The sequence below is a fragment of the Mustela nivalis genome, assembly GCF_964662115.1.
Source record: "Mustela nivalis genome assembly, chromosome: 7".
Lineage (NCBI taxonomy): Eukaryota > Metazoa > Chordata > Mammalia > Carnivora > Mustelidae > Mustela > Mustela nivalis.
The window spans coordinates 98319242-98345836 of record NC_139026.1 but is presented as its reverse complement, the minus strand read 5'-3'; positions in this window follow the sequence as shown (position 1 = coordinate 98345836).

The following is a 26595-nucleotide window of genomic DNA, read 5'->3' as shown; positions in this document are numbered from 1 at the left end:
GCCCATGCCCCATGTACAGCAGCTGAGCTTTTTAGCCTGCTGAATAGTGGAGAGAGCCCACTTAACCTTCAAGACCACATTACAAAAAATAAAAAGAGGGGGAGTAGGGGAAGAATACACCACCCCCAGAGATCTCACCAATGTAGTACTGGCGGTCGCTAGCTAGGGCCATTCTTCCAGGGGCCTTATATATAAAGTGGACAGCCCTATACAAGGAGGAATGCCAACAAATTGCAGAGAGAAATGCTCGAGCCAATCCCGCCATCCCTCTCTTATTGGGGCTCGGCATCACTGCCGGGGTAGCCACTGGGTCGGCCGGTTTGGGCACCTCTCTCCATTTTTATAAAACACTCTCCCAACAAATGATTGATGATCTCCAAACAATAGCGGGGACCATCTTAAACCTCCAGGAACAATTGGACTCCTTAGCCACTGTGGTACTCCAAAACCGCAGGGGTCTTGATCTTTTAACTGCCGAAAAGGGAGGCATCTGCTTGTTTTTGCAGGAGGAATGCTGCTTCTATGCCAACAAATTGGGCATAGTTCAAGATAAAATTAGAAAACTACAAGAAGACCTGGAAAAGAGGCGTCGCGAGATGTGGAACAGTCCGTTCGGGACCGGCTTCGGTGGCCTTCTCCCATACTTCCTCCCTCTTCTGGGCCCCCTCTTTATTCTTCTCCTTGTAATTTCCTTTGGCCCCTGCTTTATCAATAAGATAACTCAATTTATACAAAAGAGGATGGAAGCCATTCAGCTTATGAGCGTTCAAGTACATTACCAAAGGCTGGCCACCCGCGATGAAGAGATATATCACTAATCTCTTTTGGCCAATGACGGGTAAGACTCCATACCGGTTGGAGCGACCTAAGACAGGCCTTAAAAGAGATGCCCCTCGTAGCAGCGTGATATTCAGTGACGGGTAAGACCAATGAAAGACACAGAGCAACCTAAGACAGAGGACATACCTATGCTGTATGACCCTCAATGATGGGTAAGCCTGTTGTCTTGTCACTGGCAACCTAAGACAGAAGTCATGCCTACAAAAACAAAAGGGGGAAATGTAAGGCACATAACTAGAGGTGCCTCCACAGGGTGCGGCCCAGAATAAAGATGGCGCCGGCTTGCCATCTCTTCCGGCCAACAGGGCACCAATTTCACAGTTTCGGTTCCTGAAACCTATGGCACTTCCTCCTCTTGCCCGACACGCCTTACCCAGCAACTGCTACTTGGCATAATCTTATTGGCTCTTCCCCCTCTGTCCTCACTTCCCTTCTGCTGCTCTATATAAGGTGTGCCCCCGCACAATAAAGTGAGATCCTGCTTCGACAGATCCCCCAAGCCCGGTGTCTTCTGTGGGTGCGTTCCAGGTTCGCGACACTCGCCATGCCGCTCAGCCCCAAGGAGAGGCCTCCGGCTGGCCCGGGTGCCTCCTCCCCTCGGCGGGGAGCCCAACACACCGTTGGCTCTGCCAGTCATAGTGGCAAAGCAGAGGCACTACAGCCTAGACTCAGTACATAACACTTGTCTTTCTCTGTGCACTAGTCAAAGCTATAAGCCCTCCATATTACCTAACCAATGATTTTAAGCTCTTTTCTAAAATTCATTTTGTGCTGCTTCAAAAAGCTGAAGAGGCCAAATAAAGCCTGTAGCTTTCCATAGTGGGGAAAAGTGGTGAAATATAAACAATTTGTCTTTAACTTTAGAAGACCCATTTCAATGACTAGATTGCTGGACCCTAAAACTTTACTGATGTGGCAGATCCTTGAATCTTTATGGGCTGAAGTCCTATATTCTGGCATATATATTTTTATTGTTGGCATCTAGAGTAACTGTCTCTTTCTTCTCATCAGTTTCAATTAATATGCTGTCATCAATGTAGTGAACTAGGACAATGTATGTGAAACATTAAAGTAACTGACATCCCAATGGACAGTATAATGACAGAGAAGAAGAACATATATCCTTGAGGTAGGGTAGGAACTGAGCATTGCTATCTCTGTATAAAGGCAAAATGCTGGGGTGCCTGGGTGGCTCAGTGGGTTAAGCCGCTGCCTTCGGCTCAGGTCATGATCTCAGGGTCCTGGGATCGAGTCCCGCATCGGGCTCCCTGCTTCCCTCTCTCTCTGCCTGCCTCTCCATCTACTTGTGATTTCTCTCTGTCAAATAAATAAATAAAATCTTTAAAAAAAAAATAAAGGCAAAATGCTTCTGATTTTCCCTATTGATGAAGATCAAGAAGAAAACACTTGCCAGATCAATAACCATATACCAAGTACGAGAGGTTTTAATTATCTGCTCAAATAAAAAATAATAAAATAAACATCTAACATGGCAGCTGAAATTGGGGCCACCAACAGGTTAAATTGATGATTGTCAATCTTCATTGACCATTATCGATCTCATTTTTGGAAGGACTATAAAGGTTAATTACATAATGATATGGAAACCCCTGCCCTTTCTTTCCAGAAGGCATCCTTGCTTCTGATTTACTATTTTGGCACGGCAGGATAGTTTCCAGTAGTTTCTGGGGCTTCCACTTGGCATTTCAAATACTGTCTTTCTCTAGTCAGGAAACCAATGTGATTATTTTGCCAGCTGCTAAGCATATCAATTCCAAATACACATTACAAGACTGGGGTAACAATCACAAAATATATCCATGGAAACTCTTAGAAATGTTACAAAGCAGATATGCCCAACACTTTATTTCAAACTTACTCCCATAAACTCTTCTTCTAATTGGGGTTTTGGTTTCCCAGGTATCAATGTTAGATCAAACAGACCTGTAAATAGCCACAGGTCTTGTAGGGGAAGGAATTCTACTGTATATATTTTCAGAATTGTTATAGGGTCCTTGCTCAAGGCTTCCAAGCTTCTTTTTCAATCAATGGGCTCTGGATTTGTGAATTTCATTTGAATTGGCCTGGGCAAGGGCCACAATTTTCCATTGTAGCAGCTTTCAGTCTTCTGCTCTACAGTTGACTTTTTATACCCAATATTACCCTCACACCCTTGCCAGTGGTCCACCTTTCTTAACCCAAGGAACATCATATTAGTTAATACAAAGACCCTAATTGTTAAGTCTTCCTGATTGTCCTTCTGGCTTTGCTTCTCACTAACGTAATTGTATCCACTTTGCCTCTGATATTTAAATACTGTAATTTGGTTTTTACCATTTTGTAATTCCATCATTCTGCTGATACTAGGTATCCCAGTTCCACAACAACAAATCCTACCATTAACTCCAGCCTGAAGGACAACCACCACAAATTTCTCTAATAACCTGGTACCTCCCTTAAAGGGCATTTCTGTGAACAAACTGAGAGTTTGGGGGGGGGGGGGTTTGGGTGAGCCTGGCAGTTGGTATTAAGGAGGGCATGTATTGCATGGAGCACTGAGTATGGTGCATAAACAATGAATCTTGGAACACTAAAAAAATAAAATAAATTTTTTAAAAAAGAAAAAAAAACGGGCATTTCTATGTGCCATAGTAAAACACACATCCTTTAGGAGAACTCAATAAGGTGGCAAGCTTTCTATTCTAGAATATCAGTCTATTCTAATATTCCTGCCTCTCTGGCCTTTGGCCCCTTTCTCAATACTACGTCAAAAATGCCCTGCCATTTCTCCAAGTTTCAGTAACATCCAAGTTTCAGCCATTATTTTGTCCAAGCTTTAAGGAGCCATCACAACAAACTCTGTCCACATGGTCTTGCCAGAACACTGAACATCAGGTGGTAGATGAACTACCCATGTAAACAAACTCCTGCCATTGAGTCTTACATCCTATTCCCCAATTAAATATCTTGAAGATCTATTCCAATATCAGTTACATTGGTTCCACTGGTTCTAGAATGTATTACCTAAGTCTTGTAATTTCTTTGGCATTAGGTCCTCCTGGAGCAGGGCTTATATTAACCTGTTTAGGTGTGACTGATAAAAATAAGTTTTATCTTACAAGTCAAGGGCCATGAAGAATAAAGAGATTTCCCTTTGCAAAAGAAGAAGGCAGTTTCTGTCAATTCAGTTAGTTCAGGGAGATCTAGGGTTCAAGGTTTTTTAGGTTCATTCACACATGGCTTTATCTTAGGTATCAGGGTTCTACCATTTTCCTGCTACAGTCTCTTAGAAACTGAGACTGGGCAAACCATATCCTTTGCATTTTTACCACTCTTGCAAATCTATCTTGGGCCTGACTTTTCAATCATTTCCTCTGGGACTACTGAAATTTGGTATTTCCTCAAGAGCTATGGTAAATGCCTTCTGGCTTTTACAGGATGACTTGAGTTAATAATTAGCTGAATTTCACTTGTCATTTTTAAAAATACTTAAAATAAAGCCAAATACTCCTTAATTTAAAAAATTACTATTAAACCTATACCATATAAGCTCCATAGACATTACAAATGCCAATATTTGTCTTCTATTTCCCCCTAGGCCCAATAAACCAGTTATTTTAAATATTATTAAATTACTGTGTATATTTTAGTTGATTCATGTGTTTCTTATGACTCATAGATTTGTTGCCTCGCTTATGTGATAGGTCCCCATGTTTTAATTGTCTACTGGTATAAGTCTTTTCATTTGTCTGCTTTTTCAGAATGTTTAGCTATTGTTTATTTTCAGTCACATAAACTATAGAATCAGCCTATTTAGTTCCGGAATATCTTTTGACACTTTTCTTGGTAGTTTTTAGATGTGGTTAACATTTAAACCAGTAAACATCAAGTAAGGCAGATTATCATCCATAAGCAGTTACCATTCGATTAGTTGAATACCTAAGAAGACACGCACGCATATCTTGGTTCCATTCTATTGGTTTTGTTTCTCTGGTAAACTCTAATACAAAGGGAATATTAATAATACAGCCAAAACTGATGGTACTTTTACCAATTTATGGATCCTTAAAATTGGATTTATCATGGGGATTATTTTATAATATATAAAATATCAAAGCACTGTGATGTACACCTGAAACTAACAGGATATTGTATATTAATTGTGCTCCAATAAAAAGAAAATTGTTGAGGACTTCACACAAAAACCTGCACACAGATTACAGCTTTGTTCATAACTGCCAAAAGTTGAAAGCAGCTAAATGCCTTTTAGTAGGTGAATGTATAAATAAAGTATTGCTCATCCAGATATTTTTCCAAGTATGACATCCAGATGGCCAACGGACCCATGAAAAGATGCTCAACATCATTTATCTTCAGGGAAATACAAATCAAAACTACAATAAGATATCATCTCACACCTGTCAGAATGGCTAAAATTAACAGCACAGGAAACAACAGGTGTTGGTGAGGATTTGGAGGGAAAAGAACCCTCTTATACTGCTGGTAGGAAACTGGTACAGCTGCTCTAGAAAACCATATGGAAGTTCCTCAAAAAAGTTAAAATAGATCTACCTTAAAATCCCTCAATTGTCCACCTAGGTATTTACCCAAAGAATACAAAATGCATCCAGGTTCATGAGGAATATTGGCCTATAGTTCTCTTTTTCAAGAGAGTCTTTATCTGGTTTTGGTATCAGGGTAATGCTGACCTCATAGAATGAAGTTGGAAGTGTTCCTTTCTTTTCTACTTTTTGGGATACTTTGAGAATAGGTATTAACTCCTCTTTAAATGTTTGATAGAGGGCACCTGGGTGGGGATGGCTTCATCTGCCTTCAGCTCAGGTCATGACCCCAGGCTCCTGGGACTGAGCCCTGCATTGGGCTCTCTGCTCAGCAGGGAACCTGCTTTCTTCGCTCTCTCTGCCTGCCTCTCTGCCTACTTGTGATCTCTGTCAAATAAATAAATTAAAATCTTTTAAAAAAGAAATAAATAAATGTTTGGTAGAATTCACCTGTAAAGACAACTGGTCCTAGCCTTCTGTTTGGTGGGAGTTTTTTAATTATTGAGTTTCTTTGCTGGCTATCAGTCTGTTCAAGTTTTCTATTTCTTCCTGTTTTGGTTTTGGTAATGTATGTTTCTAGGAATTTACCCATTTCTTCTAGGTTGTCCAATTTGCTGGCACATAGTTTTTCATAATATTCTCTTAAAATTGTTTGTATTTCTGTAGTGTTGGTGTTACTTCTCATCTCTTATTTGTGATTTTATTTATTTGGGTGCTTTCTTTTTTTCTTTTTGATAAGTCTAGCTAGAGGTTTATCAATTTTATTCATCTTTTCAAAGAACCAGTTGCAGGTTTATTGACCTATTCTACTGTTTTCTTAGGTTCTATAACATTTATTTCCATTCTAATCTTTATTATTTCCTTCCTTCTGCTGGCATCAGGCTTCATTTGTTGCTATTTTTTCTAACTCCTTCAGGTGTAAGGTTGGGTCATATATCTGACATTTTTCTTGTTTCCTGAGGTAGCCCTGTATTGCTATAAGATTTCCTCTTTGGACTGCTTTTGCTGCATCCCAAAGATTTTGGACCACTGTGTTTTCATTTTCTTCTGTTCTTATGTATTTTTATTTCTTTTCTATTTCCTGGATGTTTTATTGTTTAGTAGCATGCTGTTTATCCTCAATGTATTTGTGGTCTTTCCAATTATTTTTTTCCTTGTGGTTGACTTCAAGTTCCATAGCATTGTGGTCAAAAAAGGTGCATGTGTGATTTCAGTCTTTTTGTATTTGTTAAGGCCTGTTTTGTGACCTAATATGTAATCTATTTTGGAGAATGCTCTGTGAACACTCGAAAAGAATGTGTATTATGCTGGTTTAGGATGAAATGTTCTAAATATATCTGTTAAGTCCATCTGGTCCAATGTGTCATTCAAAGCCACTGTTTTCTTGTCTATTTTCTGTTTAGATGATCTGTCCATTGATATCAGTGGAGTGTTAAAGTTCCCTACTATTATTGTATTATCATGTATGTTCCTGTATGTTTGTTATTATTTTATATGTGTGAGTGTTCCCATGTTGGGTGCATAAATACTTAGAAATATTATATCTTCTTGTTGGATTGTCCCCTTTATGATTATATAAGATCCTTCTTTATCCCTTTTTAGTCTGTTTTAAAGTCTACTTTGTCAGGGTACCTGGGTGGCTCAATTGGGTAAGCACCTGACTCGTGATTTTTGGCTCAGGTCATAATCTCAGGTTTGGGAGATTGAGTCCCACATGGGGCTTCATGATCAGCTGGTATTATGTTTGTCTCTCTCCTGGCCCCACCCCAACTCAAATAAATAAATAAATAATTTTTTTTTTTACAAATTTAAAAATATAGTCTAGTTTGTCCAACATAAGTATTGCTACCCCAGTTTTTTTTGACATCCATTTTCATGGCAAATGTTTCTCCTCTGCCTCACTTTTAATCTGCATGTGTCTTTAGGTCTAAAATGAGTCTCTCATAGACAGCATATAGATGGGTCTTGTTTTTTAATGCATTCTGACACCCTATGTATTTTGATAAGTGTGTGTATTCTACTTATATTCAAAATGATTATTATTTTTTAAATTTATTTATTTTTGAGAAAGAGAAAGGGAAGGGTAGAGGAAAGGGAGAGGGAGACAATCTCAAGCAGACCCCTGCTAAGTGCAGAGCCCAACATGGGGCTCAGTCTCATGATCCCGAGACCATGACCTGGCCTGAAACCAAAAGTCGGTCAACCAACTGAGCCACCCAGGTGGCGCTAAAAGTAATTATTGATAGATACGGATTTATTGCCATTTTACTACTCGTTTTGTCATTGTTTCTGGAGATATTCTCTGATCCTTTGTCTTTATCACCTTTGATCTCTCCTTTGCACTCAAAGAGTCCGCTTGAATATTTCTTGCATGCAGGGCTGGTTTAGTGGTCACAAACTCCTTTAATTTTTGTTTGTCTGGAAAACTCTATCTCTCTTTCTATTCTGAGTGATAGTCTTGCTGGATAGAGTATTCTTTGCTACAAATTTTTTCTATTCAGAACTTTGAATATCATGCTACTCTCTTCTGGCTTACTAAGTTCCTGTTGAAAAATACTGTTAGCCCTAGGAGTGTTCCCTTCTGAGTTAATGACTTCTTTTCTCTTGCTACTCTAAAGATTTTTTTCTTTATCACAATATTTTCCAAATTTAATTATGATATGTCTTGGTATTGGTATGCTTTTGTTGATTTTGATGGGAGTTCTTTGTTCTTCCTGGATCTGGGTGTCTGTTTCCTTCCCCAGATTAGAGGAGTTTTTGGCTATTGTTTCTTCAAATTTTTCTGCCCCCTTTTTTCTCTTCTTCTGTTACTCCTATAATACAAATGCTATTACATGTGATGGAATCACCGAGTTCCCTAAGTCTGTTCTTGTTTTGTATAATTCTTTCTCTCTTCTATTCAGCTTCATTGCTTTCTGTTTCTTTTGTCCTCTATGTCATTAATTCATTCCACCCTGCTTCTTCCACCCTGTTTTTCAGGGTTTGGTGTGTACCAGCTGTGTTTTTAATCTCATTTATTACAGTCTCCATCTCAATTGATTATTTTTTTTTCCCTAAGACTTTACTTATTTGTAAGAGAGAGAGAGCATGAGAAGGGGGAGGGACAGAGGAAGAAGCAGTTGTCCCCACCAAGCAAGTAGCCTAATGTGGGACTCAGTCCCAGGGCCCTGGGACTATGGCCTGAGCTGAAGGCAATGCTTAACGCACTGAGCCACCCTGGCATTCCCAACTGATTTTTTTGTTGTTGTTAATTCATTTCTTTCTGTGGTTAGGGTCTCACTGATGTCTTCTATTCTTTTCTCAAGCCCAGTGAATGGCCTTACAATCACTGCTTTAAATTCTCCATCAGGCATGTTACTTAATATCTTTTTCACTTAAATCTTTGGCCATGGCCTTACCTTGTTTTTCCTCCATCTCTACATTTTATCTAATTCTCTGCCTTCTTCTCTGTGTTAGAAAAGCCAGTATGTCTCCTGCTCCTGAAAGTAATGGCCTTAAGAAGAAGTCATGTAATGCCCACGGCCTGGTACTTCAGAGAGTGTCTCTGGTGTGTGCTGCATAAGCTCTGCTGTTGTGTCCTGACTGCTCTTTTAGGTCAGTTGTCTGTAGAACCTTTCCTTGCCTGCTGTGGGCAGCGTTTTGTCCTGGCCTGAATGGGGTGATTTTTAGTTGGATGTGCTCTGGTCTGTTTGTCAGATGAGACTTGTCACCACCTCCACCAGAACTGAAGCCTTACCAAACTCTCATAGGGAGATATGATATGCTCAGGATGCTCCAAAAAGAATGAATAATCTCCCCCCATGGTATCCCAAGCATTCTTCAGGTTGCTGTTTCCAACCTATCTGCCACTGGGTTATTTGCTTGCCTTCTCTCCAGGAGCAGTGCAGTTCCCTCGGGGCTTTTCCCAGCCTAGCCTCCCTGATCTTTAACATTCTGGCTTTAAGCCCTGCTAGTTGTAAGAACTCACAAAATTCATCCTTTCTTGTTTTCCACGCCAATGGCTATGGGGAAACACTCTTCATGTGCATTCCCCTGTGTGTTCCTCTCTTTTGTCCTTATCTGCAACCATGGCTCCCTCTCCTCCATAGTACCAATGAGCTGTTTCTCCCCTAAATTTTATCTCCACACTTCCTACCTACGTCAATGTGGTTTATTCTCTCCCTTTTTTCTATTAGTCTTCAGGTTTATTTTTGGGGTATTTAGGATTATTTGATAGTTATCTAACTGTGTTCATAGAATGAGTGAGCCTAGAGTCCTCCTATGCCACCACCATCTTCCTTGAATCCAAACTTCCTGGTTTTCTTAATTAACACACAGTATCATCCCCATTATCAACTCTATGCAAACTTAAGTGCTAGCAACCATGAACAGAGAAGCACAGGAAATCAAGTATACTGAATACACACCAAATGTCTGAGTCAATTTGCTAAACACCCTTACCAATTCAAACACAAATGAGGAAATAGAAGCTAAATAAGCTTAAGTAAGGTGTCCAAGATCATGGAGCTAAAAAGTAATGAATCCTTTGCCCACATCCATAATCTTTGTAATTCCACTAACTGAAGGGGAAATCAATAAGGGAAATAGTATTTCTTGAGCATCAGTTGTGTTCAAAGTCTGTGCCACTGGTTAGTATATAAAATATAGTCTTTGTCTTGAGTCATTCATTTTTGTGTAAAGAAACCATGCATATATAAAAATAATGAACCACATTCTATTTCCACACTAGAAAAAACTGAACCAGTCATTTAGCTCATATTTACTTTGCAGACAGGAAAATTCAGATTTAATCATTTAATAAAGTCATAAAAACAAGAGCAACAGAGCAAGAATGACCAGCAGCCCAGAACTTTTGGTTTCTCATCCAACCATCTCCCCCTGCCATGTGCTTTCTTTGGCCAACTAAAGGGCACAGATAGTAACGTTTTATTTCAGATATGGGAGAAAGTATGATGGAACTGGAATAGTTGACTCAATTTCTATTTAAGATCCTATTCAGGAGATAGTTTTTTTGGATGTCAGCCAGTTCATTAGAAGAAACAGGATTGGATTTATCTAAAAGCAAATATAAAAATACAGGCACTTGTTTCATAATTGTCCAGATCCTATTGATTAGCTACACTGCTGTGTTGATACCAATTGATAACCAATATTATTTATAAAAGGAACAGACACATAATAACTATATATAATTTGCACAAATTTAAAAAGTAGGGGCATTAAACATCAGAAGTGATGGCAATTGAACATGACAACTTTGGAGATACTGGTTTGTTAAGATTCTACAATAACAGTGTTTCTGAGTTCTCACAGCATTTCTGTTAAATAATGGCTTGGACAGCTCAACAACAAAACTTTATTCCATTTAGCTAAAAATTTTCTTTCTAAACCATCTGGGCTGGCAGGTGTTCATCATCAGATCTGGGTTGCTATGAGACTGGAACTTGCTAATGCTAATGAGGTATAGAGACAGAAACCTAAATTTTGCTCATTTGAAACAACTTTATATTTGCCACGACTAGAAGTACCAGCAATGCCTTATGACTTTCCAAAATGCAAAATTTGTAATTAAAGTTTCTCAAAGAGGATGTTCTAGTGATCAAAACTGATAGAGTAAATTGATGGCAATGTGTGTTTGTTTTCACTTTAAACACCATATGAATCTTAATGCTTTCCCTCTTCCTGGTTGAGAACAAGTCCCTACTCTGTATATAATTCGCCCCCCCCTCGTCTGTATATAATTTTGAGGTGAATGGGCAGGAGAAGAAGAAAAGCATCTTTTCTCTGTAAGAATTGTATTCCTAACCTAACCAAATAACCACTTATTTGCATATGATTGTCATAATGAAATTTAAAGTGAACAAAAAACACACAATAAATGATAGACAATAACACATGATAAACTTGGTGATTTCATTAGTTTTAGTGATCAGCTGGTATCAGGTCAAATTCATCCTGATCATCACAAACTGGCAGGCAGTCTGTACTAGGGCAGGATTATATAAAATGTAGAACTGGTATGCAAAGTGACCTTGAAAAACTAGAAAAATGTCTTTATAGAAATATGATGGAGATTAACAAAGGAGGTTCAAGCTGTATATTTGGAGGCCAAGGTTGCTAATCTAAGAGAGCAGACAAATAACTGAGAAAAAAGCTAGAGTCATGCTGGATCCTGTGATGAACTTGGACAGATGAAAAATGTTGGCACAGTGAATGCACTGGTAAAAGTGATATTCGGTGTTTTTATTTCTTCAACACTGCATTACCATATTAGGTACAATTTGTGTTACTACCAGCACTACACAGGGGAAGAGCACCCCCGGGTTGATGAAAATGGCAGTTTTTAGTCTGTCTTTTTTTTGCCTAGTTTTTTTTAGAGTTTCTCAGGACTGCTGAGGGCAGATGGGCAGGCGGGAAAGAAGGAAAAGTGAATATGAAACCCCAATCCATTATTTCTGCTTTAATAAAAGCTTAATTTGCATCAGTTTTATATATCAAAGTTCTGTGTAATGTATTCCCTGAAAGAGGAGGAGGGAGACTAGCCTGCAAAAAAAGAAAGAAAGGAACTTTGAAAGTCACCAAATTAAAGCATAGAAAACAAGAAAGAAACAAAGGTTTGCTTAAAATAGGTTCTATTAAAAGCTAATGGTAAAAGGCACACTAACATAGATTCTTCTATGGACAGAAATAAAATATTGTGTTGTGCTTTGTGAAATACCTCTGACATTAAAGAAAAAAAAATATGTGTGTGTATGTGTTTGTTTATGTTTTGCAGAACTGAGCTAAGCACTGAAACTTTCTACTAGGTTAACAATGACAGAAAGACTCAACAATGATAAAGGAATAGAAGTTTACTGTTTAGTAAATTATTGAGTAGAGGCACCTGTGTGGCTCAGTCAATTAAGCATCTGTCTTCAGTTCAGGTCATGATCCCAGGGTCCTGAGATCAAGCCCCATGTGGGTTACCTGCTCAGTGAGGAGCCTGCTTCTCCCTCTTCCCCTGCTTGTGGCTCTCTCATTATTTCTCCCTCTCTCTTTCAAATAAATAAGATTGTTTTTAAAAAATTAAGTAAATAAATTATTGAGTAAATTATTGTATATATTTTCATTTGATAATGACAATATTTGAGTAGTAACATTATTTTATATAATTGCTATGTCATAGGAGCTTTACATTCATTATCTCAATTATTCTTTCAACAGTCCTATAATTTAAGTGCTCAATCCCTATTTCAGAGATGTGGAAAGTAAGACCTATAATGATTTATCAATTATTTCCAAACTGCAAAACTGGTAACCACTGGAGAACTCTAAATCTTCAAAGCTTACAATTTTTCACTGTACAACCTGCCATGAACATAATTTGAAAAATTTAAAAATATCACGTAAGATGTTTCTAGAAATAAAAAAAAAAAATGTATAGTGGAAGAAAGAGTGGTGTTTCTTTTGTGTGTTTTCTCTCTAAACATGCATAATCCAATCACCATCTTAGCGGGTATGGTTTAACCAAAGTAAATACTATTTGCAATTTTTAATACTTAATTCAAAACCTTATTTAGGAGTGAGAATTGTTTTCAATCATTTTAAAGTTTCGTCTAGAGAACTGAATTTCTGAAGTAGCAGAAGTATTATTAGAATTATTTTATTTTATTTAAAGATTTTATTTATTTATTTGACAGACAGAGATCACAAGGAGGCAGAGAGGCAGGCAGAGAGGAGGAAGCAGGCTCCCTGTTGAGCAGAGAGCCTGATATGGGGCTCAATCCCAGGACCCTGGGATCATGACCTGAGCCGAAGGCAGAGGCTTTAACCCACTGAGCCACCCAGGCACCCTAGAATAATTTTAAACTGAGACCTGAAATTCTAGTAAAATTCTACTCTTCCACTGATTTTGAAAATACATATAAATACAATTGGTTTCTGTGAGTTCTTTAATAATAATGAAATGAGTTGATCTCTATGTGACCAACCTAGTAAGAAACATATAAGTCTTATTTGTTTTCCTAAAAAGGAAACCTGCTCTAACGGAAGAAAAATCAAGGTAGCATGTTACATTCAACTGCAGAACCACTGGATATCTGAGCTGTGTTAACAATCCCTTGTAGTCCTAGGCAACAGAGAAAAACCTGTTGATTTCTTTAGAGTTCCTTGTCTTGCTAGAGTTCCTTTACTGATCATCAGACATGGGGAGGCTAAGTTAGTTATAAAACATAGCAAATTGTTTAATTTTTTTCTTTTCTCTGTTAAGTTAGGTTAATAGGCAGGATCTATGGATGAACAACTAAGTAGAATGATAACACACAATCCTAGTGTCAGTTTTCAAAAGCATTCATTTGAAAGGGTTGCAAATACAGCACAAAAGTATACCTCACTTCAAAAAAAAAAAAAAAAAGAAAAGAAAGAAAGAAAAAGAAAATATACCTCACTTCATCCTCTTGAATTAGCACTTAGTTAAGGATGCATGTGTCTCTCTATTCATTCACAAAGAACAGTCAAATATCCACAGGGTGTTTGATTATTTAATTATTGGTTCCATCTATCATCTACTATGTATGCATGAGACTTACAGCCACTTTATGTTGAAAATAGGCCCTCAGACTCTTTTTCCAATAGTATCATCCCGTGCTGTTAATGTCCATATATGCGTGGTTGACTTGGCTTTGTGGCTGGAAGTTATGTGCAATTCCCAAAAGTGTATCTCTGATATATCATGTTATTGTGTCACCTATTCCAAGAAGCACTAATCTGGAAGATTCCCCCGCACCCATACTGTTGGTTTCTCCTTTCATCTTCATTCCACCTCTTTTCTGGATAGTTTCAGATTTCATTGCACAGTAGGATGTCTAGATGCTTCTGAAAGCAGAAGAAATGCTTCCCATCCTGCATATCTCATGTATATTCAGGGAATTAAATGTCTAGGTTCTAAAGTTTAAAATCAATAGCACAATCATGTCTTTCAGGGTTTGGATTATATGCTAAATTATAAATGAATATTACAGAGACAGGAAATCTGACAAATGATCATAAAAAATCTTAGAAGTTACTTGGTTGAAAGAGATTCCTACTTTTTCCATTTTTCAAAGCAAATAAATAAATAAATACATAAATAAATCCAAAGTGAAGAGTTGGGTAAAAAAATTAAACAGTAGATAAATAATTAAAAAAGAAACTTTTTAAAGAACAAAAAAGAATCTTTTTAACAAGATATTAGTGTTTATTGAGAAAATGTTCAGATCATTATTGGATTTGCTCAGTGTTTTAGATAAAAACACAGATTTTAATCTGTTTAAATATAGTTTAAATTTCCAGATATCGCTTGCATGCTCTCATTTGCAGAAGACTGCACATACTAGGTTACATCTAGCATTAAACCCTAGCCATACTTTAAACCAGATTTTTAGCAGGAAGCTATCTGTTCCCCCAGGTTCATAACTATGACTCATTTTGCTTTAATAAATTGGAAAGACTGTGTTGCAGAGCTAATTAGGCAACTGGCTATCATTAGTGTTGTACAGTCTCTTGCCAGTTTGAATTTTATAAATGAAATTAGTGTGATGATTCCAGCTCACCCTCAAACAGACATTTTGCATTATTAAGCTGTGTTTGGCCCACCTCAGCAATTAACTTACTCTCCAAGTATACTGTTTTTATCCAATGTCTCCAAAAGAAGATAAAAAGAAGATTGGAAAGCCAACTGAACCCAAATTATGATACTGATGACTCAACTACGTTGGAAGCCAAGTGGTATTTCGTGTTTTAATAGAAATATCTCACATCATACCCTAGTCCTTGATGAATTTTAAATGCATTCCATGGCATTACCCATTCAGTCAATAGTAACAACTATTTATTTATACAAAAGATCCACAATACCAAGGGACTGTGTTCGAAGGTAAAACAGAAAGGATATATATTGTATAGAGTGAAGCTTTCCTTTTTATAACAAGACAAAAATATACACATGTACACACAAGAATGCAAAAAATATAAAACTGGTGAGCTATCCTGAGGGAAAGATTAACTAGGAAAATTGAGCTGACTAGAGAATAATGTTTCCATATCATGATTCTGATCATGGTGCTTTCCAGGTTAAAGCATTCACTTACCCTTTATTTCCTAGGACAAGGGTCAGCAAGTTTTCTTAAAAGGTCCAGGCAATAAATGTTTAAGGACCATTTGTTCCCTGATGCAAGTACTCAGTTCTTCTGCAATAGTGAGAGAGTAGCCATAGATAATACCTAAACAAATGGGCATGCTTGTGTTCCAGGAAAACATTATTTACAGGAAAAAAAAAAAAAAAAAAAGATGGCTCCCATGGCTCTTGAGCACTGCTTTCTGACCCTCTGACACAGGCAGATTCACATCTCCATATATTTATTTCCTGCCTCTTTTTCTTTGCTCACACAACTTTCTCTGCCTGAGAGTTTCTTTCATCGTGAATGATTGTCAAATAGTTACCAGTATTGCCAGTCTAAATTTATGCATCATTAATTTGGGGTAATCTCCATTTCCTTCCCTCCCCTCCCCTCTAGTAAAATGAGCCTCTTTCTTTTCATTCTTTTATTCAGAATCATTTTATTAAGTGCCTACTATATATTCTCCATGTTTGGGATAAAATGGAAATCCTTGCTCTTTGTAATTTCCATTCAGGGTGGGAGTAGGGGCTTGGCAGGGCATGGTGAATATAACAAAGCATTTTCATTAATCAGGTAAATAGATCGGGTTATATATAAGATGTATATAAGTTGTATATGAGATGAAAATCATTATAGGAAAATAAGAAAAAAATAGGGCCGTATAAGGGAAATAGGAACTACACGTAGAACAGGGGCACTTGGCCTTGTTAAATTGGGTTCTCATTGTAAACCTCATTAAGAAAGTGGGACTTGAGAAAATATTTGAAAAAAGAAAGAGAAAATTAAGCCATTATCCCTTACAGAAGGAACTGTTAGAGCAAAGACCAGGAGACAAGATTGCCCAGCATGAATGGATGTAGTAAGCAAGGAGAGCAAGAGAAGAATGTGAAGAGAATAGTTGAGACCAGATACTGAGGGGCTTCATTATTCATTACAAAGACTGTGAAAGTGGGAGCCATCAGTGAGCACTGGAGCCATATGACCTGGCTTATGTTATAGAAGCATTTCTGACTGCTCTTCTGAGGATGGTAGCAGGGCAAAAGTAGATATGATATTACTAACAAGACTCCTTTAGTACTCCAGGCAAGGGATGATATGGATCTGACAAAGAGATAGCAACAGAGGTATTAAGAAGTGTCCAGATTCTTGACATTAACATCCTACCTTTGCATTTTTTTGTATATGTTTTTATCAAAACGCATTTTGAAGTATTTTTAATTCTTTACATGAATTCTTGTGTCCCCATATCAGGCCATCAGGAAAGTAACTTATGCCTATCTGTATTTCTAAGTCTTTACTTAATTCCTGGCATACTAAACTAACCCAATAAATGTTTAATAAATATCTGGATGAATTAAAGAATTAAAGAATGAATCTGCCAATCAAGCAATGAATGACTCAGAGTAAATGTTTTTTTCAAAAGATTAAAACAAATTAGAATATGTATCTAAATAACAGGGATATAAGACAGAAGCCCAATGATGACTTGTCACCAGAAATAAATAAGTCATAATGTGGTTAATTAGCTCACACCAAATCAAAAGTGTGATTTTTGCTATTGCTGCTACTTCCTTCTTCATTTTTGTTATTTTATTTATGTTTCTAAGTCTCTCCCTTTCCTTTCTTAATTCTTCACTTTAGTTTATTCTAAATGTCTGTTTTTCTTATACTTATGTTCCAAGATTTTCTCCTCTTTCTCATCAGAGGAAGGTTGCTCTGGTCACGGCTTGGACTATTATGTGTTACTCTACTGGTAAATTGTACTGTGTCCTAAAATCACAATATTATCTTGATAACTATTAGGGGAAAAAAAATTTTTTTTTCCTCTTCACTATTTTACTTCTTAAAAAAAAAAAAAAAAAAAAAAGTTCTCTGGAGAAAACATCTGAAAATGTTCCTGTTACCTTCCAGTGTCTATTGTACCATGAGCCTCAGGGCTTGCATTTAATAAACTGTGTAGCAAAAATCATTTCTATCAAATATTTTTGGACATGTTAAATATACTCCCTACCCAGCCACTTAAAAAGACTTAATCTATAGGATAAAAAAAAATAGAGAAGAATACTTTGTTCAGAAGATTTTCTGAAATAATGAATTTCTCAGTAACTACAGAATTACCAAGTATGAAACATTGTAGGGTTTACTTATTTTAGGATTTTTGCTGGCTTGGCTTGTGCCCTCAATTTATTGGTGTATTTGTGAGGTAAAGTTTGGAACATTTATAGTTGTGGGTTTTTTCATAGAACTATTGCATTCATTTCAAAGGCAGTTAATACCCTTTTCTCCATTATAAAAGGACAATCCCAAAATAAATTGATTTACCAGGATAAGAGAAAAGCAATTGAATTTTAGTGGTTTTTTGTTTTGTTTTGTTTTTTAATTTTTTCAATTTATTTATTTTCAGAAAAACAGTATTCATTATTTTTTCACCACAACCAGTGCTCCATGCAATCCATGCCCTCTATAATACCCACCACCTGGTACCCCAACCTCCCAACCCCTGCCACTTCAAACCCCTCAGATTGTTTTTCAGAGTCCATAGTCTCTCGTGATTCACCTCTCCTTCCAATTTACCCCAACTCCCTTCTCCTCTCTAACACCCCTTTGTCTTCCATGATATTTGTTATGCTCCACAAATAAGTGAAACCATATGATAATTGACTCTCTCTGCTTGAATTATTTCACTCAGCATAATCTCTTCCAGTCCCATCCATGTTGCTACAAAAGTTGGGTATTCATCCTTTCTGATGGAGGCATAATACTCTATAGTGTATATGGACCACATCTTCCTTATCCATTCGTCCGTTGAAGGGCATCTTTATTACAAAGCTGTGATCACCAAGACAGCATGGTACTGGCATAAAAACAGACACATAGACCAGTGGAACAGAGTAGAGAGCCCAGATATGGACCCTCAACTCTATGCTCAATTAATCTTCGACAAAACAGGAAAAAATATCCAGTGGAAAAAAGACAGTCTCTTTAATAAATGGTGCTGGGAAAACTGGACAGCTATATGTAGAAGAATGAAACTCGACCATTCTCTTACACCGTACACAAAGATAAACTCAAAATGGATAAAAGACCTCAACATGAGACAGGAATCCATCAGAATCCTAGAGAAGAACATAGGCAATTATCTCTTCGATATCAGCCACAGCAACTTCTTTCAAGATATGTCTCCAAAGGCAAAGGAAACAAAAGTGAAAATAAACTTTTGGGACTTCATCAAAATCAAAAGCTTCTGCACAGCAAAGGAAACAGTGAAAAAAACAAAGAGGAAACCCACGGAATGGGAGAAGATATTTGCAAATGACAGTACAGACAAAAGGTTGATATCCAGGATCTATAATGAACTCCTCAAACTCAACACACACGAAACAGGCAAACATATCAAAAAATGGGAAGAAGATATGAACAGACACTTCTCCAGTCAAGACATACAAATGGCTATCAGACACATGAAAAAATGTTCATCATCATTAGCCCTCAGGGAGATTCAAATTATAACCACATTGAGATATCACCTTACACCAGTTAGAATGGCCAACATAAACAAAACAGGAAACAACATGTGTTGGAGAGGAGGTGGAGAAAGGGGAACCCTCTTACACTGTTGGTGGGAATGCAAGTTGGTACAGCCTCTTTGGAGAACAGTGTGGAGATTACTCAAGAAATTAAAAATAGAGCTTCCCTATGACCCTGCAATTGCACTCCTGGGTATTGACTCCAAGGATACAAATGTCGTGAAAAGAAGGGCCATCTGTACCCCAATGTTTATAGCAGCAATGGCCATGGTCACCAAACTATGGAAAGAACCAAGATGCCCTTCAACAGACGAATAGATAAGGAAGATGTGGTCCATATACACTATGGAATTTTAGTTATTTTTAAAGGGTATTTGAAGAAACACTATCTTTGATTCTTCTTCTAAAGATGAACAGAGGCTGATTACCTCATGTAAGGTTTTAGATCATTGGTATGAGGTGCAAATTATTCATTTTGTTGCATTTCATCAGAGTAGCTATAAAACTGGAGGTCTCTTCTCTTTGCAAACTATATGAATTCCCAGAAGGGAGAGTGACTCTATGACGGGGTCTGAATTGAAAGAAACAGGAAAACTAGAGCCATAATGGTTCTACTACAACAATTTCTAGGTCCTTTTACAAACTGTTCACTTTAAGATTTCTAACCACAGTAAACACATTTGCTGCAGCCAGAATCCAAGTTGTTGTACCAAGGTAGTTCTCCGAGGTAATTGCATACATTTGCTTCTATGAAGAACACAGAGAAAGCCTAGGTGAAAATTCTTTCTTTAGTGTATTTCTGGTCCCTAGTTTGAAGCGAAAGAGAAAATCAGCATCATTTGCCATCCAGTTTCTTGATGCAAGCCATTTTTTTTTTTTTAACTTGCAGCATGACCCAACACAGAGTCTTAACAGACAATGAATCAAAGCTCTTAGCTCAGTCCTCAGCTCTGCTCTATACAGGTTTTTTTCCTTTAGATAAAGTCCCTTTATCTCTGTGTTCCACTTTCCTTATTTATAAGACTGTAACCAGTACACTAACCTTGTTTACTTCTGAGAATTAATGTTAACCAAATAAATATTTGTGTGAAAATGCTTTAAGAAAATACAGGAGTCTAAAATAGTCCTCATTCTAAACTTAGAATAGCTTTATGTTCACATATATCTTGTCTTTCAACCAATGCCTTGAGCACGCACATACTTTAACAGTAAGCAACACTTCTGACTACAAGTATTAATGTCTAAACAGCAACTATTTAAACCAGGGTGAGGGCATTTATTGTTTAGTTAAAATGATTTCTGGAGGTAGGAAACTATTCAGGGGATTCAGTAGATGTCAGCAAGTTTCTTTACATTCTGAATTATTTATGGAATATGGATTTTTTTTCACCCACATGCATGTTACCACTCCCCCTTTCCCAGTAAAAAATGGACACCTAAGCACCAGACATCATCATGTACACATATAAGGCTGAAAAGGGAAGCACTGGCTAGCAAAGACAGAAAGCTCCTTTTCCTTGACAAGTTCAACTAGAAATTATCTTTTCTGGGCAGTTCAATAAGGTGATATATAAAGATCCTGAATTCATGTTCTCCCATGAACACACCAAGTCCGTAACTACAGATGGAACATTTCTCTGAAAAAGACCTGAAAACTAACTGAATACCTCCTCCACAACAATGGATAAAAGGGTTACAGAGAGCTGGATAGGAGAGGTAGAGACACAGTCTTGCTAAAAACCTCCCCCCTGGCATGGTGACCCACAATCAGGAAGGAGCTCACAAACATGACCCTTCTCCCTAAGGAGCAAACAATTTGTGTTCTCCATCAGACACCCCAATGCTTGGTACCTAAGACAGAAAAAAGATACCCCAAAATGTCTGACTTTAAAAACCAATGGGGCTTGCATCCAGGAGGCCCATGAAAATGCAGATTATACTTCTAAAGGGCTTATATGCAGATTTACTCACCCTGGAATCGAGCACAACAGCAAAGGTTTGAAAAGCATCTGGACTGTATATGAAAGATATTTGTTTGTTAATCTTAAAGCATCTGCCAGAGGAAAAGACCTATTGGGATGCTTTCTGAAAAGGAGATGCTGGCAGGTGCCATTTTCACAATATCCCTCTATCTTGCTAGCACTAGTAGGCATACTTCAGCTCTTTGCTCACCATGGCCCCACTAAAGCCAAGAAATGGTATTCCACATAGAGGACATCCCTTGAATGCCTGGTTCCGGTGGCCAGTGGGGCTTGCACTTTTGGTCACACAGGTCAGAAACTATTGGAGAGAGAGTTTTTGGCAGACTACCATTCTCAAGGTCCTACACAGATAACGGACTAAAACACACCCTCAGTCTCTCTATGAATAAGGCTCATTTACTTGTCCTGGAGCTTCGGTCTGAGGGGCTGGCTCCAGGTTTACCACACATGTAGAGGCTATAGAAGAACTCTCAGAGAGTATGGGCTGGGGCATGCAATCTTTGCATGTTCCATCTACCTCACTATAACTCATCAGTATCCCCAAGAAAAGAGATCATTACACTTACCTGGAGCCTTGATTTTCTTTCCAACCATCATTAGGAGACATCTCCAAATTGCAACGAGAACTGGAGACCAGCAGGGTTTGTGATTATGGTTCCACAAGTTGGTATATATTGCATTCTTTAAAAGTTGCTGGCTGAGGGTTTGCCTTCCAATCAGCCAGAAACTAGATGCTGAATGAAAGCCTTCCCTCTATAACACTGAAATGTCTTGCTTCACAGACACTGAGACCTATCAGGAATTAATCAGGCTAATTAGACAATTACAAAGATTCAAGAGATAACCAAGAGCTAGGTAAAGTTAAATGATAAAGTTGAGCTGCTATATAAGGCCACTCCTTCAAGACAGAGAGAACTGTTTCATATATTATATAGAAACAAGCACAGAGAGCCAAACAAAATAAGGAAACAGAGGAATATATTCTAAAAGAAAGAACAAGATAAAACCCCAGAAAAATATCTTAATGAAATTTAAATCAGTAATCTACCTGATAAAGAGTCCAAAGTAGTAGTCATAAAGATGCTCACTAAGAGCTCTCAAGAAAACTTGAGAAAAGAGTAAACACAGAACTTCAACAAAAAGGTAGAAATATAAGAAAGTACCAAACAGAAATCTCAGAGGCAAAAAAATAAAACAGCTGAACTGAAAATAGACTAGAGGTATTCAATAGGAAGCTAGATAATGCAGAAGAGGGGATCTGGGGTCTGGAAAACATAGAAATGGAACTCATCAAAACAAAACAGAAAAAAAAGGGGGGGCAGGAGGGAGAGAGAAAAAGAAAGAATTTTTTAAAAGTGAAGATAGCGTGAGGGGTCTATAGGAGAATATCAAGTGGCATAACATGTGAATTATGGGGTCCCAGAATAAGAAAGAAAGAAAGGAGCAGAACATTAATTTGAAGAAATAATGATTGAAAACTTCCCTAATGTGGGTAAGAAAACAGACATCCAGATCCAGGAGGCCCAGAGAGTTCCAAAAAAGATGAACCCAAAGAGAACCATGCCAAGACACATTATAATTAAAATGTCAATAGTTCAAGATAAGAGAGAATCTTAAAAGCCACAAGAGAAAAATAACTCGTTGTATACAAGAGAACCCCCATAAGCAGGTATCTCAGCAGAAGTCTTGCAGTCCAGAAGGAAATGGTGTTGCAGGATGTTTTTCTTCATTGGTACCTGCAGTTTTTGGTCATGACACTTTGAAAAAAGGAGAAGTAGACCAGACAGAGTAGTGGGCAGCAAAGCAAGGGTTATTGATAGCAAGTTAATTTTGAATGCCTTATAAAACTCTACATGTTATCCCCCACTTCATGTTTTATATTTTCTAACCACAATAATATGAAATTAGAAACTAATTAAAAGAAGACTGGAAAAATCACAAATATGTGGAGATTAAACAACATACTATTGAACAACCAATGGGTCAATGAAAAAAATCAAAGGAGAAATTAAAAAATACCTTCAGACAAATGGAAATGGAAATAAAATATAAAAATACATGGGATGCAGCAAAGCAGTTCTAAGAGGGAAGTTCATAGCTATACAGGCATACCTAAAGAAAAATCTCAAACAATCTAACTTTACACCTAAAAGAACTAGAAAAGGAAGAACAAAGGAAGCTCAAAGTTAGTACAAGGAAGGAAATAATAAAGATCAGAGCAGAAATAAATGAAACAAATTTAAAAGGCAATAGAAGAAACCAATGAAACTAAGAGTTGGCTTGTCAAAAAGATATATAAAATTGACAAACCTTTAGCTAGACTTACTAGAAAAAAAGAGAAGTTTCAATTAAATAAAATCAAAAATGAAAGAGAAGTTACAACTGAGCCAAAAAAACCCACAAAGGATCATAAGAGACTGTTATGAACAATTACACACTAACAAATTGAACAACCTATAAGAAATAGATAAATTCCTACTAACATACAATCTTCTTTTTTATTTATTTATTTATTTATTTATTTGACAGAGAGAGAACAAGTCGGCAGAGAGGCAGGCAGAGAGAAAGGGAGCAGGAAGCAGGCTCCCCGCTGAGCAGAGAGCCCAATGTGGGGCTCGATCCCAGGACCCTGGGATCATGACCTGAGCTGAAGGCAGAGGCCTTAACCCACTGAGCCACCCAGGTGCCCCTAACATACAATCTTCTAATAGTGAATCATGGATAAAAAGTCTGAAGGAACTATTAGCACGATTTGATCAGTAATCAAAAACTTTTCAACAAAGTTCCAGGACTACACAATTTCACTGGTGAATTCTACCAAACATTCAAAGATTTAATTCCTACCTCAAACTCTTCCAAAAAAATGAAGAGGAGGAAAAGCTTCCAAGCTCATTATATGAGGCAAACATTACCCTAATACCAAAACCAGACAAGGACAACCCTAAAAAAGAAAACTACAAGCCAATAACCCTGATGAACATAAATGCAAAAATTCTTAACAAAACACTAGCAAACCAAATTCAGCAATACATCAAAATGATCATACACCATAATCAAGTAGGATTTATTCCAGGGATGCAAGGATGGTTCAATATATGCAAATCAATCAACATGATAACACATTAACAAAACAAAGGCTAAAAATCATGTGATTTTTATTGTGTTTTTTATGATTATCTCAGTAGCTGCAGAAAAAGTACTTGACAAAATTCAACATCCATTTATAATAAAAACTCTCCAAAAAATGAGTATAGAGTGAACGTACATCAACATAAGAAAGACTATGACAAACCCACTGCTAACACCATACTCAGTAGTGAAAATTTCAAGGCTTTTCCTCTAAGATCAAGACAAGGATGTCCACTCTCACCAACTTTAACCAACATAATATTGGAAGTCCTAGCCAGAGCAGTTAAACAGGAAAAAAAAAAATAAATAAAAAGCATCCATATTGAGGGTGTCTTGTTGGTGCAGATGGATAAGCATCTGACCCTTGGCTTTGGCTCAAGTCATGATTTCAGAGTTGTGAGATTTTCTTTCCCTATCCTTTTGCCCCTCTTGCTCATTCTCTCTCTCCTCTAATAAATACATTAATCTTTTTAAAATAAAGTCATCCAAATTGGAAATGAAGAAATAAAACTCACTATTTGTGATCAACATGATCTTAGAAAACCCTAAGGACTCATTAAAAAAATTGATAGAGCTAACAGATGAATTCACTAACGTTGCAGTGTATAAATTCAATATATAAAAATCTGTTGCATTTTTTTAAAAATTTTTATTTATTTATTTGAGAGAGAATGAGTGAGAGAGAGCATGAGAGAGGAGAAGGTCAGAGGGAGAAGCAGACTCCCCAAGGAGCTGGGAGCCTGATGCAGGACTCAATCCTGGAAGTCCGGGATCATGACCTGAGTCGAAGGCAGTTGCTCAACCAACTGAGCTACCCTGGTGCCCCTCTGTTGCATTTTTGTACATTAACAATGAACTATCAGAAAGGGAAATTAAGAAAACAATCCCATTTACAATTGCATCAACAAAAATAAAACATCTAGGAATAAATTTAACCAAGGAAGTGAAAGACCTACATTCCAAAATCTGTAAGACATTGAATAATGGAAAAATATTTCATAATCACATATTGGAAGAAGTAATATTGCTAAAATGCCCATATTACCCAAAGCAACCTACAGATTCAACACAACCCTTATCAAAGACCAATGGTATTTTCTCCAGAAATAGAACAAAGAATCCTGAAGTCTATATGGAACCACAAAAATTCCCAAATAGCCAAAGCAACCTTGAAATTGAGCAAAGCTAGAAGCATCACACTTCCTGATTTCAAATTATATTACAAAGCTATAGTAATCAGAAGTGTAGGTTTGGCATAAAAAAAACCAATGGGACATAATAGCCTAAAAATAATCCTATGCTATATGGTCAAGTAATTTATGACAAAGAGGCAAGACTATACAATGGGGAAAGAACACTGTCTTCTCTGTATAGTGTTGAGAAAACCAGTCATATATAAAAAAATAAAACTGGACCACCATGTCATATCCAAAACTTAACTCACAGTGGATTATGGACTTGAATATAATATCTGAAACCATAAAAACCTGAAGGAAAACATAGGTGGTAAGCTTTTTGACATCGATCCTGGGTGATAATTTTTGAGACTTTTCCAAAAGGCAAGGGCAACAAAAGTTAAACAAATGGGACTGCTTAAAACTAAAATGCTTCTGGACAGCAAAAGAACCATGAACAAAATGAGAGGGCTACTACTGAATGAAAGGTATTTGCCAATCATATATCTAGTAAGGGGTTGATATCCAAAATGTATAAAGAACTCATACAACTAAGTAACAACAACCAAAAACCCATCAGATTAAAAAAAAAAAAATTGGGCAGAAGATCTGAATAGACATTTTTCTAAAGAAGTCATACAGATGGTCCAAAGGCAAATGAAAAGATGCTCAACATCACTAATCATTGGGGAAACCCAAGTAAAAACCTCATAAGATATCATTTTGCACCTGTAAGAATAGCTATTATCAAAAAAATAGGAAATGACAAGTGTTGGTGATGGTATGGAAAAAAAAAAAACCCTTATACACAATTGGTAAGAATGTAAATTGATGCAGCCTCCATAGAAAACACTATGGAGGTTCCCCCAAAAATTAAAACTAGAACTACCAAATATATGACCCAGTTATTCCACTTTGGGATATTTATTCAAAGAAAAAGAAAACACTAACTTGAAAAGATATATGTATCCATATGTTTATTACAGGATCATTTACAATAGTCAAGATATGGAAACAACCGAAGTGTCTGTTGATGAATGAATGGAGAAAGAAGATGCATTATATATATCACACAGAGAGGCACATATACATAAACAGATCCATCCATCCATGTAGTAGAGTACTACTCAGCCATAAAAAAAGGAATGACTTCTTTCCATTTGCAAGAACATGGACAGACCTTGAGGGTATTACACCAAGTAAAAGGGTATTTTACCCCTTGAGGGTATTACACCAAGTAAAAT